General features: G+C 38.4%; 1 protein-coding gene across 1 annotated transcript in view; it reads right to left on the bottom strand.

Moving 5' to 3' along the window:
• The window catches only part of CNTNAP2 (contactin associated protein 2), a 1202777-nt gene that overhangs the window by 898080 nt on the left and 290416 nt on the right, over positions 1–14281 (bottom strand). The window lies entirely within an intron of this gene.

The raw sequence follows: 14281 nt of genomic DNA, 5'->3' as shown, positions 1-14281 counted from the left end.
GCCACAAGACCAAGTTCCCTATTTCAAAACACAGTAGTTCATGCTTTTTGTTCTATAGACCTGTGTGTTGAAGCTATCAAGTCTCATTCACTATCTTCCAAGTCCACATATTTTCAGATTAATTTTCCATCTGTTTGACTCTAAGGGAAAGCATAGCGCAGAGTGCTTTCCTTTTCTGATGTCCTTTTCCAGATGTGAAGCTATTGCCCACCCAAAAGGGATATATTTCCATTACAGTGATTTGAAGTTTTGTTCCAGAAGCCCCATTATACCAAAGTTCTAAATAAAAGTAATTCCTGTTTATATGGTATTCTATGTGGTACCTTTGCTTTCCATTTATAGGAAATCTAAATTCTATACAGCAACATGCAACCAAAATTCATGCTATCACACACACACACAACCCCCAACCAAACAACAAAAATACCACCAAAACAAAACCCCTAAATCAAGACACAAACCTATACTATATAATTCACCTTATTCCAATTCACTAACCCACTGCTCAGATTAGAAAGCTGGTACTAAATTTCTCACCTTGAATTGCTAGGAAGGTTTTCTGAGTCTCAAGACTACACTTATTCACGACCAATTAATTAGTTCTCACCTCCTCCTCCTGAAGCTGTGTCACCAATTCAAGCACAGAACACAGTCATAGCTTTCATAACCATCACCAGTCAACTTCTTTCATGTCTGATCTTATGAAACCAGAATAACTTTCCCTGATGAGAGTAGGATACAACAAGCTCTTTAGTCCCTCTGGTTCTCCCACTGAAAGCCAGTTTGATAATGTTGATAACAGCAGACAAAGTCACAGCTACACAGTTACAAGTCCTCTACTGCCCCTCCATTTGGGTGAGAACCTGTCCAGCCTGGTAGTTATCCCAGGAAGCTACTTCAATTCACCCCTTGGTACAACAGAGAACTCTGTTTTAAGGCCTAAGTTTGGGGGTATTTCTGCTTAGGGGTTTATTTTGTTATTTGAGGGGAAAAAAAAAGGAAGAAGAATTAGAGAAAACTTAAGACACAGAGCTAGATCCACATCAGGATGGACATTTGAAAGAAGGATTAACAGAAAAGTGTTACCTGGATTAAAGAAAATACTAATACCAAGTGAAATATTTCACATGATTCCAGTGAAAAACTACTTTGTTTTTCCAACTTCCAGTGTTGTTTTATTTTTCTCCAGATTCCTAATCCTCTCATTCTACCTTCATAATCAATGTAGGGCACAATAACTATAGTAGTGAGCACAGACTCGGTAAAGTCAATGAGGCAGATCTTGAATTTGATACAGACCACCACCAACTGCATTAATTCTTGGCCTAGATCTTTTCTCTTTAGACACATTCTCCCAGATACGAGAGCTAGAGAGAGGGTTTGTAACTATTGCGCATTGGTTGTAACTGGTTTTGTTGCTGTTTCTTTTTTACTACTGTTAGAATAAAGTACATGTGAGTAATCAAAAACATTTGGTTTCTATTGCAGTTCTCCCAGTATGTAACCTTGTGCTTTTCTGACTTACAGGACTGTGTATCAGAAGAGATTGGAAGAAGTACAAAAAAATCCTTTATTTACTGAAATGGAACAAAGCCTGCTGGTATTCTATGTGATATTGCTGGTATTTCCTTCTTTATCATCTTCTGGTTTTTGTAATGAAAGCAGCCAAGAGAACTTGACTAGAACAACTTGGAGCTCAGTAGGTAGGCTACTCAGCCCAAGACAGGAATTATTCTGTCCTCATCCCTCCCTATTTATTTTCCTTTTCCCTCGCTGCTTAGAGCAACATTTTTCAAACAGTGCACAGAGGAGGCAGAAGGTAGAAGTTGTGTTCTTCAATACCCTGAGGCTGATAAAGGTACCAAGTCTTGTGTCTCTAGTTTTACAAACAAGATTTGTAGCCATTTGAGACATGAGCAACACACCTATAGCACACCTCTCAGTAAGGATCAGCAATTTAAAAGGTTTAAGTAACACTCTGGGCCAAAAAATATAAAGAACATTAATTTGGTGTATTTCTTCCCAAATTAAACACACAGATAAATCATTCTCTTCATCAACTCCCAGCTATACCACAAGTGTGAAGAGGAGGCAGAAGAATCTCTTATTCCTACATTTTTCTTTCCCACCCTAATTCTCAACACTCCCTGTGCTACTTCCTGCTCCCTTTCCTTTCCCATCCTTCAGCCAAGAGCCACTGAACAGACAATATTAACATTTAACACTACCAAAAAGCCTTCAGATTCACAGTTTAGCAAAGCTCATGCAGAGTGGCAAAACACACACACTCCTAAATACACTGTATCAAGCCACTAACAAAGTCAGGTAGTTAATGAGTCTACCTCAGTTTCACATTTGGACTATTATCTCTGCAACCACTGGGCTAGAAGGCTTTGTTTTCCTCAGCAAAGCTGAAACTCTGGAGATGTGAATTTGTCATACAATATGTCATACACTTTAGTAGTTCATAGGTCCCACCTTGAAGATAAAGGCACTGTGGCCTTTCACGCCCCTTACAAAAACATCATACATTTTCAGCTCTTCCCTGGCAAACCTTACTGACCGTTAAATCAACCCATACAGTAACCTGTATTTATTTATTCATCATTTCTTTGCAATTCAGCTCCTTGATGAGGAGTACTCATTGAAGTGAAGCTTCAACGCCTAGTTAGTAGAGCATGAGTTTGGAATCACCCTCTCCAAATCCTTCCTCACTAACCAACATGCTTTCTACCACTCATTTCCTTTATTCCTCCTACCCTTCTAATAATCTTTTTTACAGCTACAATTGGCTGTTGCCTGCCAAGCTGCAGACCCAACAGATTGCAGCAACACATCTCTGCTTCTCATGTACAGAGGGCAGAACAAAGCAAGCGGCCTGCCCCCCACCCTGACAACCTCAGCCCACCATGCAGGCAGCCCCTCCCAACACTGGAGAGGCAGGAAGAACATGTAACAGAGGGATTTCTTGCACTTAATTATACTTGTATAGGTATGGGATTTAAGGTTGCAACATTTAAAGACTCACAGGAGACTGGTCCAAATTCATACCACTAGAGTAGGATGTAACAAAGGCATCAATGCCCTTTCTACCTTCAAAGTTAAAAACATTCCCTCAAAAATACTAACAATATCACACTTTCACTTTCATTTCCCTTTCCAGAGTGAGAGAATCCTGAGTTCCTCCTTAGGAGTCAGGACAGCATGCACAGCAGCATATCTCCCCAGCCCCATACCACGAAAAAAATCAGAAACCTTCAGCCACCCTGGCCTCAGGCTCCCAATACCTGAGTTCCTCTTGCTCTCCAATCTTCTGGCTGCAGCATAGGATACCACCATCAGGTTTGTTTTTTCCACAGAGAGAAACTCAAGGACACAATCTTTCCTCTCCTAAACTTCCCCTCTAGTTTTACTACCCTGCTTAAGTGAGGGATAGTCCTCTCCAGGTGTGCCCGTTGGCAATCACTGTGCTAGCAGGAGCAGTGACGAAAGCCACCTGAGCACACTGGCTCTGAGACCTCTCCCCCCCTCCCCCCCCCCCCCGCCCCCGCACATTGTTAGTCTAAAATTGTCTAGGAGGTAAATGAAATGGGAGGAACATGGAAATCCAGAAACTAAGAATTTGTATGTGTGGCCATAAAACAGAAAGGGAAAAACTTGCTTCACATTTATTTCTCTACACCTTCAGAGTGGCTATTTAGCTAACAGCATTATCTGGTTTCTCAGAGATTAAGCTCTCCTCAGCTCGGGCTGCTACTGCAACCATCGCAACTTTCAGAAAGAAAACATGAAATTTAAGTTTTGTTTACTCGTTTTCCAAGTCCTTTGCAAACAAACTTTAAGAATAAGCTATTAGTTTTATTTTTCTGTACCTCCTACTAAGAAAGGAACAAAATATCTCATCTCCTGTTCCTTTTGAAATACAGGCATGTATTATCTTACAACAACCACTTAAAAAACTAGGAAGAAGGATGTCTCCTCTCTTGTCTGCTCTAAATTAACTCCTCCTATTCTTCCACTCTGAATCCCTACAAAAGGCCAGCATCAGTTTTCATCATTTTTAGTGCAACTACAGTGTGTTGCAGTGTATTTAATTTAATTATTTATTGGTGCTACTGAGTATTTGTGTCTTTGTGGGAAGGCTGAAGGAAAAAGGATTTATCTTGCCTCACAGATGACATCACAGCCAACATTTCAACTAGTTTAATGATCTCAACTGAAAAAACCCACCCAGCTGGCACTGCAAAAGTTTTCCACACACGACAAGATTCACCCAGTACTATTAGCTTTTTGTATTCCAGTGATAGTTATATTTATAATGCCTATAAAAATATATTTTTTCAAAAAGTTCATATGGAAAAGGGGACAAGGGAATCACTTTTTATTTCAGAAAAAAACATTGTAAGTCAAACTCCAGAACTTGTCACATTTTAGTGAAGAAGAGTAACATGACAGTCTATTCCCAGCACATTTGCTATCAAAATTACACATACCCTATCTAGAATGTAGCTGGCACATAGCATGCTGTGCAGATAACAGCATGAGTTGTATTTGTAATTAATGATGGAAATGCATGATGGTCAAGAATAACAGTCTGTGTTTTGCCTCACGCTGACAGAAAAGGCATATGGTACCCTTGCTATTTACTGAAAAGCATGTCTCTCTCACTTGTTCATTCATTTACAAAATCAGAAAGGTATTTTTAAAAATCTTTAAAAATATACTTAAATGTTCTGAGAAAAAATACTCGAAGATTGTTTCCACAATTCTGAAGTCATGTTCTTCCATCTGTGTAAGCAGATGGATGTTAGACCTCTTTTATAACCCTTAGTGGAATCCCGTTAATCAAGGACAGGTCAATACCTGCGATACACCACCATCTTGTTTTAAAGTACCGAAGATAGAGAAGGAAAAGACTATTCATGCTTCTCCTGTTTATAACATGAGCAATCTTAGCCATTAATTCGTAAAATCAGAATAAACATTTTTAAATGACCACACTGATTTCTGTCTGGATTTTACACTTAGTCCAAAAGACCTTCATCCAAAATTTGGAGAACCCTTCCAATTTAAGAGAAGACTGGATTTGGAAAACTGGTTTGTGAAATGCATATATCATTAAAATGTGAAAATTGGTTAATTTGGGTTGCCCAGGAGCAACCACTGAAATGGAATTCATTATTAAAATAGTGACAGATCTAGGTCAGAAATGCAGAGGAGTCGTAGTTATCTAAGAGGACATAGGAACTCACATAACCATATATCATTTAGAAGGAATAATTAAAACTGTCCCTTGGTGCACCACATTGCTTTAGGGCTTTCAGAAAAACTTGCAGCTGCTTGGGGCAGCTTGGAGGCACTTTACAATTCAGGACACTAAAGTAACTGCCCAGAACATGCCTCGTAGAGCGGCTGTTCCATTGCCTAAAAACAGTGTAATGCAAAGGAGAAGGGAATGAAGACATAAATTAACTTTTCTTTAGACACTTTTCTGAGTAAGTGAAGAATTAGCCCCCAATATTCTGAAAGATGAAACATTAACTGGAATAAAGGTGTATTTTCAATTAATGGAAAAGTTTACATCCACAATGTCAAATTCTAAGAGTTATCATTTAGGGACAAAATTCAAAGCCCCTAACCCTTCCATTTCCTTGGCCTGGCTTGCATGAGCATGTTAAGTGGAAGAAGGAAGATCCAGGCAGCTACAGGTGGGTCAGCCTTCCCTCAATCCCTGGAAAAGTGATGGAGCAACTAATCCTCCTAGAAAGCATTTCCAAACACAAGAAGGGCAAGGAGGTGATTGGGAGCAGTCAGCATGGATTTACAAACGGATTTACTTAGGGGTGGCAGAGGAAGTCTTCCATGTTTCTGGAGTTACTTAGGATTTTAAAAAATAAGATAAACATACAAGTTCTTTCTGTGAAAGGAATTAGTGTTTACACACATAAACACACAAAACTGTGAGAACTTGCAGCACTGAATTCTCACAGCCTATTACCAACTTACAGCCTCTGTTAGTACACTTTAAAATAGGCAAATTTCAAATACAGACAAACTGATATTATTCTTAACAACCAAAAGGGTGGCTGTAAAAGACAAGCATATTTTCTCCCAGTGCTTTTAAAAGTTGTCCAAAAGCATCACATAGAAAACCAATGTCATTTCTCTTCGAAGAAAAATAAATTAGTAACTGCACAACCCCAAAATGGATGACATAAATTTTAATTAATAAAAATAAGAGAACAATAAACATGGGACAACCACTCTGTTCAATCAATTTCTTTCTTCTGCAAACAGCATAACCAGAAGCATTTCAGTTCAATGCAGGGTACTCCCCTAGAAACTTGAGAAAAAACTGAAAATAGTAGTGCTGATGCCTCCTATGTCTCATCATTTGACTGTTATTTTTCTGTGTTAATGGTGAAAAACATTTTTTCCAGGTTTATCAGGTACTACAGCATCCCCTCAATTCAGTGTAATAATACAGACCAAGGATACTACACACATTCATCAAAGTAAACACGGGTGACCTAAGTATGTAAGGCCATCTGCCTCCTGCAAGTTTCCACCCTGCTGTGGTCAAGACGGCCACCTGACAGTAAATCTTTAACACATTACTTATTCCTGGTATTGACAAGACATTTCCTGCTGAGAGTAGCTGAATGTTTGTGCATTAGTACACTCTGTCCCTTATCATCACTACCGGATTTCCAAGTCCCTTACATGGGTAAAGGCGAACGTTGCAGACCGAGCGAATGGGGAGACAAACTCTTTTTCTGGTGGGGCTCTCCAAAGATAAACACACTCACAGCAAAGGCAGAAATGTTTTTATTCTCAAAGAAATAACAACAAGAAGTCAAGATGTTTTCTACCAGATTGTGAATATAAGTCACAAAAGCAACACATTCAGCCAGATCTGGGCAAAATTTCTCTCCAACTTGTGAGATTTCTCCAGGAGCCCACCACATATTGACAACACTCTTACTTCCTATGCTCACACTGAGAAAAGCTGATGTCTCTTACAAGCCTCAAAGGTTGTCTCACATTTCTGGTGTAACTTGCAGTTAAGGCTTTGGACATTGTCAGCACTAGTCTCGCAGGACATTATGAATTGAAAGTAGAAACTATAAAATCTTTTTCTCCACATCGAATGGATTCTACACATATCAACCTCTGGGTGACTCAAGACAGTTCACAGAACTGTTTACAAAAGTTCCAGCTGAAAACCCAGTCAACAAAAAAGGCAAAAAAACCCACATTGGGGAAAGGCATGAATTAGCAAAAAGTTCCAAAAAAGAGAAAGAGCAAAATTCTAATGTAGGATATTGTGCAGTTAGAAAATAACAGTTTGAAAGAGAGGAGGCATGAAAAGCATTTATATAGAGTTAATTCGGTGCCTTCCTTCCTTCATGATTTATATGTTTGTTTGTAGTCCTTTTCATACCAAATTTATTTTACCTGTACCAATACCTGAAATTCTATGGGCCATTTTCTCAATGTTTCTTTTCCATCAATGCTTCATCAGCATAGTTAAATCCACTACCATGCAAAACTCTTTTTTCTTATTCAGAGAGGCATCCAGAGCTTCCGTGAAGTTCCTATCTACTCTCCAGACTGCCAGACTGCAACAAGAATCAGATTCTTGTCAACCTGCAGATCCTGACAGAAATTTTTTATGAAAAAAACAGAAACAAAATGTTTAATGAAAAAAAACAGAAACGGTGAAGGTGATCACCTTCACCTTTTTACATCAGTGGTAGTCTCTCAATTACACTTAAAAGATCAAGCTTCTAACCTCAGCCCTCATGCTGCGAAGATGCAGGACATTTAAATATTTGGCCATTGTTGCACCACAAAGACAATCCATCTGCCTCCTTCTGCTCTGTTTATTCTGTAGTGACATACTGTACTAGTAATGCTGTTATTCATTCTCCCATTTACCCTCCAAAGCTACTAGCAAGGATTAATTACCAAGGATGAATTGCACTGAGATTCAGAAATATGTAAGCTATATAGTTTATAGTCCAGAAGTGGACTAGAGAAAATATTACTGAGAGAAATTAAGAGAAAATATTACCGAGAGAAATTAAATTTCACTGAAACACACCAGATATCAGAGGTATCTGCTGGTCCTTTAAACAAGGAACCTGTCAATCACAATGAGTGACAGTGTTATTATTAATTTTGATGTACGCATACCTACTGTATACTGCTACATTTTCCTTCTATTCCTTCATTTTTCAGCTTTAATTCTGGTCCACCACAAGGACAGCACCCTCAGGCATATCACATGTAAAGGCTGACACCAGACACTATGCATCTAAATTTTTCTTACTGAATTAAAAGCATTGGAGTCCCTAAGGCCATTAAGTCCATAGCTGGTACTGTCCTCTACACACAGGTCTCCCTGCTGTCCTGCCAATGTGTTTTACACATTGTGATCTTGAAGATCTGTCAGTCATGTGAAATAGCAAATCTCTGCTAATACTAACCACCCTGGGCATATCAGTGATTTCACATTTATTTTATGCAACTTTGCTGCCATTCACGTGCTCCAATCTGTTTACTGTTTGTGAATTTAAAGGAGCTAGTAATTGCTGAAATGAGTGAAACTACCATACTGCAAGACCACATTGGGTGGCAATGTTGACAAATGCTCTGATGGTTCAAAAATGAGTTAAAATATATATTTCCCATACAGCCAAATTTAAAGCATACTATAAATGTTCTTCCAACTTCAACATATTTTATAATGCCTGCCTAGTACTTCTCAGTCGTGCCCTTGAAGCTCAGATTTTTACACTCTATGTTGACTAAATTCTGCCTAAGGAAGGACTGAATCAGGGCTATATTAAGGATGGGAACAATCAGTGCCAAACAGTTAAAAGAGCCAAACAGTCCCAAAAGAAAGAAAACATTTCAGAATACCAATAGCAATTATAGCACTATCAGATAATTTGGAAAATGGACACTGGTTCTGCTGGGGGCTGGAAAACCGTTGTATCCTTTTTCTTCTTAACTTCTTACTCCATAGCAGAACCAGACTGGTGGTCTCCAGTGCATTTTACCTGTGACAAAAACCAGATGGCAAAGATGATCTCCTTATCTTAGCCAACAAAGATAATGGGACCTCAGTCCTCTCCTGGCACACCTATGCACAGATCTGCTCACCATTTTGCTGGAGGGAGAAGAGTCCCCAGGGAGAAGGCAGGGAAGACACACTGCCTGCTTCCTGCTGCTCCACCTCCCCACCTTGGAAGAGGACAAATCCCAGACGACAGAGCTTAAGACTGTGCTCACAGATACTGCAACAGCAGTTCCCCCCTGTTGTGGTATCCCAGGCACATTTAGAATAGCAATATAACCCTTCTACCAAACTACTGCTCACCCATGAGCTGCAGGATGCTGTCCTAATGAATCATTATTTATTAATTTTATAGCACAATACAAAAAGCCCCCAGCTTCCTTCCCTCACAAATCAATGGCATAAATTTGCAGCCTTTACTGGCAGGAGCTGATCCCTGTTGAATTCATGATCAGCATGAGAAAAAACAACAAGCAGTATTTTTGTGTTATACCAAAAGAGTCTCCAGCAGGAAGGATAAAGAGGGCAAAGACATCAATTCTGATAAAAGAATGTAGGTGACATTAAAACTTCATATAAGTTTAATTAACGACATGCCTTATTATTTATTTTAATAATAAAATGCATATATATTGATTTGCTCTTTGAGGTGGATGTTATAAAAACAAGATAGCACACAAAGGCAGGGATGATGGCCCATTACACACATAGAAAGAAAAAATTGTATAACTCGTGTGACTCATTACAATACTCGTTTGGCATTTCAACTGAAGACATCTTATTTCTGTTTCATTGCTAATCTACAGAATGTTCAGTGATTTTCCAAGCAACACTGGGATTAAGTTAGTCATTTTTATGAGTAGAAAACATCAAGGCGTAAGATAGAATTTCAAAAGAACTAAAAGAAACATTTTAGTAAGAAGAAAAAATGAACAAATACACCAAAGAAGTCACAAACAACTTGACAACTAAGTTTTCCTTATTAGAAATGCTTGTTTTTTGTTTTTTTTTTTTTTCATTTCTGTTAAAAGCTGAGCCTTCTCAATACGTATGTACACTAGCAACCCAGAAAATCTACACTGAAAAAAGCAAGGGTTCAATCAAAAAAAAAAACAACCCAAAAATTCAGCAGTATTCTCCTGGTGGACTTTTCAGATTGTTGCTTTCATGTGCTCATAGTGGCCACTCCTCCTAATGCCTTGGTTCCTAATGGTTCTCATCACCGTGAACAGGATCCTAAAGAGACTTTAAACCATAATTTTGACTTAACATCCTAATTTAAAATTCCCTCATCTGTCTGTAGAAACCCACCATTTTCCTGCACTTGTTCGCATTCTCAAGTAGAATTTGTTTACATCTTTTTTTAGCTACAAATTTTCTCTGACACAGACTTCGGGTGACATTAAAGGAGATAAGCATGAAGTAGCTGAACTATGAACTTAATTTGTCATAAATCAAAATCTCTGATCATGCTTCTTTACTTTAGTGGCAAAGGCAGTTCCATCCATGAAAGAAATTCTGGGAAGGACTTTTAAGAATTAGATGTAAGTCTAAGACATATTGACAGACTTCATACACATTCAGCAAATCCCATTGATTACAACCTGGCATTACTCCCATTGCAGAGAGGTCAGCACCTGTGTACGACTTTGCCAGCTGGGGACTTCCTAGCTCTTAATGTTAAGAAAATTATTAATACTGACTAGGTTTTGATCTAGTCATTAATCCTTGTGCAAACTGAGGTGGTTTTGTCCCAGATCATGAGTTTATGTTCAGAAATATTTGATGAACTTAACAAATGACTAATCGATCCACTGAATACAAACATTTATCTTCAAGGATTTAGTCTTCAAGCCATGTTTGGAATTTGTGATTGGGCTTGTCTCCAAAAGGAGGACAACTCTGGGATTAGGATTACTGTTCCCAGAAATCTAGCTAAGTGCCCTGATCAAAACTTCTAAGCGTCACCTCTGCTCCATGATAAGACAAAAGCAAGTATTCTAGAAAAGATACTGTTCAGAGATTGACTGCACCTTTTTTTTCAAGCATGTGAACTCTCAGGACTCAAAAATTCATGGAAAACATGCACAAATGGCATGTAATCATTATCAAAAGTTTTAAAGAAAAAACAGAAGAAACAAACACGAAGTAAAAAAAAAAGAAAGAAAATTGGGGGTTACTTGCATTATATTTATAAAGCTTACAAATACACATTGAAGATCGTTTCTTAGGTACATTGAACTATTAGTTCTACAAATAAAGTCACTTTGTATGATCGTCATTTGGATTGCATGACCTCATTTCCATATACTTCCCTTCTCTAAGCTTACCTGCTGCTACAAAATAGAAAATACTGTCCCACCACCAGTCTAATAACAACTATGATTAATGTCATTACAATGGGAATTATCCCACAAACTTCAGAAATCATCTGCTTTATTTTCCTCTGTTGGTATGTTTCAATCATTTATTTTTACTTCCACTTTAATAATTATTTTATTATTTCATATTAATTTGCTTTTTATAAATCAAATTCAACACACCAAGGGACCTCAAAGCAAAATAGCTCTTAGCTGTATCACACTTTAAAGATCCAAAACAAGATATTGTTTTTCCCTCAGTGGCCTCCATAAATATACATTAGATATACTGTGAAAGGGCTGAAGCTGGCAGCTCCAAAGTTAGCTTTCTATAACCAGAAATCTTGTACCACAAATATGTTTTGTTTTGTTTTCTGCTTCCGCCCCTTCTCCTGAAGATATTTAGAAGACTTGGCTCTAAAATCTTTCAGGAATATGAAACTGCGAATCCTATCTGCAATTATGTACCATGTAAATTCTCTTAGTATTTTCTGTATGTTTTCAGATTACATGAATGACTGTTACATAATCTTTTTTCCTAATTCTGTTTTTCCTTTATCTTTTAAATTTACATATACACTCCATAAAGATTTCAAGGTTTAAATTCAAGCAGGTAATAAAAAAGAACTTCACAAGTGAAGTTCCCACTAAAACAAAATATCAGAGGCAGCAAACACATATAATTTGACCATAGATCAATTTTACCATACTTTTCTCTCCCTTGTCCTCAAGTCCCTGGTTAAAATATATAAATATTATTTACAGCGAGGCAAAACACACAGCTTTTCCTTCACAAGGGAGAGTCCTAATGATGAAGTTACTTAGGATTTTGTTTGCTTGCTCCTTCTTTGGCACCATCAGTCTCACATTGTTGGCTGCCTAATGTCACAGTTCAGTTCAAGTCATGACCACACAAGCCTCAGGCTCACATGCAAAATAGGGTAGGCACTGAAAGCCCTTTCCTTAGAGCTGAGAGTCACATTTTTAAACACCCTCAGATTCAGAAAGGCAGGAGAAACAAAAAAAGGAAAGGAAAAAGAAAATAGAAAAAGGTTTTCCAGTTCTTAGGCAAGTCTATTAGCCAGTATATTAACAAGAGTTATCTACCTCTTCCTTTTCCAGCACTAAAGGAAAAACTGAATCTGTGTTCACCTTAAAGAGACGATTTTAATCAGCATGCAGGTTCCTGACACAGGGCGGCAAAAGTCATTAAAGTAAAGGAGAGGCACAACTTCAGGCCCACCTCTTCCTTCAGCATTTCCAATTCTCCTGCTTTTAGGGTAGGTCTACATTTGCATTTCAGTTCAGATCAGATGTTGCTTTGCAAGTGAATCCCAGGATTGTCCCACTTACATTGTGGCATGGTCTTGCAGCACACAAACTTACTCTCAGATTGAGCTACAGTGAAGGATGCCCCACCAATAATGACTGGTGGGTCCATGAAGTCAATCTAGAGCCAGTCCAAAACAGAAGTCCTGAAAACACAGAGAGTGCTGAGCCCAGTCTCAGCATCAGCTGTTTTCCCATCCATCTTGGGCAGCCCTTTCTGCCAATGTAGGCATTGGCTGAGATGTGCCCTTGCCCCTTCTGTGCTTAACCTTCCCCATCCTTTCTTGCACTGAACCCATAAGCTTTGTGAACTCCATTCTCAGGGTGACAATTAACATGCCAGCATGGCAGTGGTACGCCTGAGGTCACCCTTCAGACCACCAGTGGATCAAGGATCAATATGTCACAATATTATACACATCAGAAGCAATCCACTGCTCACTTATGGAAATCTATACATTACTGTAAAAATTGTGTAATCTAGAGCTGATTTTTAGGACTGTTCTCAGTAGAAATTCTACTATCAGGATGAAATATTATCATACCACTTTAGCTTTCTGTACCTAAGTTAATCACATATAATTTAACTATCCCTTATGCACTTCTGTCTCACAATTAATGTTTGCAAGGTGCCTTCACATTTTCCAGTAAAGGTGCCATTAAATTATTATTACTATTTGACTTCGAATTGAATAACTTCATCTGTTGGACATACTGTGAGTTCACCTCCTTTTCACCCTTCTGGCTCCTCAACTCATAGTAAAAACACATTACAGTGCTACAGTCCCAAGAGGAAAGCTAGCGATGCTGGTGTTCACAAGTCTTGTTCCCAACATTAAAGACTGGACTCCTCTGAGAAGGGCTATTCATTCTTGGACCACAGAGAGAAATGATACTGGTGTCACAAGACTCTTCTGTCTACCTGGATGCAATCAAAATACTGGTATTTGAATAAGGGTCCTCCCAAATGAATTACCAATGACCAATCTGAAAGAGGCTACAGGCTACTCTTTTAGGTAAAACTCCTTCCTACAATTTGCTTGTTATATGTATCTATATAAACATATTAAAAGTATGGCAAAGCTACATCATTGAGAGACTTGTCATCACCAGATAATCCCTTTCTTCACTTATTTTGAGGGATGATCTGTTAAGTTCTGGAAGAAAAAAGTGCTACTTGGCATCTCTGCAGAGAAGTTCTGACAAATATGCGAAAGATGACCTTATGGCTCCAAAGAGCTCTTGAGATAATTGATCTACAAACACACACATTATCAGACAGCAAAGCAAATTATAACCAGCCACTAAAGGCACCAGTGGCTCAATAAATGATTTCCTGACATTTCAGTATATTACAGAGGCAGCATATCTTTCCTTTGGGGTTCACATCACAGCAGGTCTATTTTCTTTGTAAACTGTAGATGGAGAAGCACAAAAAAGAAAAAAAGAATCTAAACAAAGCCATAAATATAATGGCAGGTTTGACTTTTGAAAATGAAAATGTCTT

This window comes from Mycteria americana, chromosome 2, assembly GCF_035582795.1.
Source record: "Mycteria americana isolate JAX WOST 10 ecotype Jacksonville Zoo and Gardens chromosome 2, USCA_MyAme_1.0, whole genome shotgun sequence".
Lineage (NCBI taxonomy): Eukaryota > Metazoa > Chordata > Aves > Ciconiiformes > Ciconiidae > Mycteria > Mycteria americana.
The sequence above is the reverse complement of the archived record's forward strand: the minus strand, read 5'-3'. Positions and strand labels throughout refer to the sequence as shown.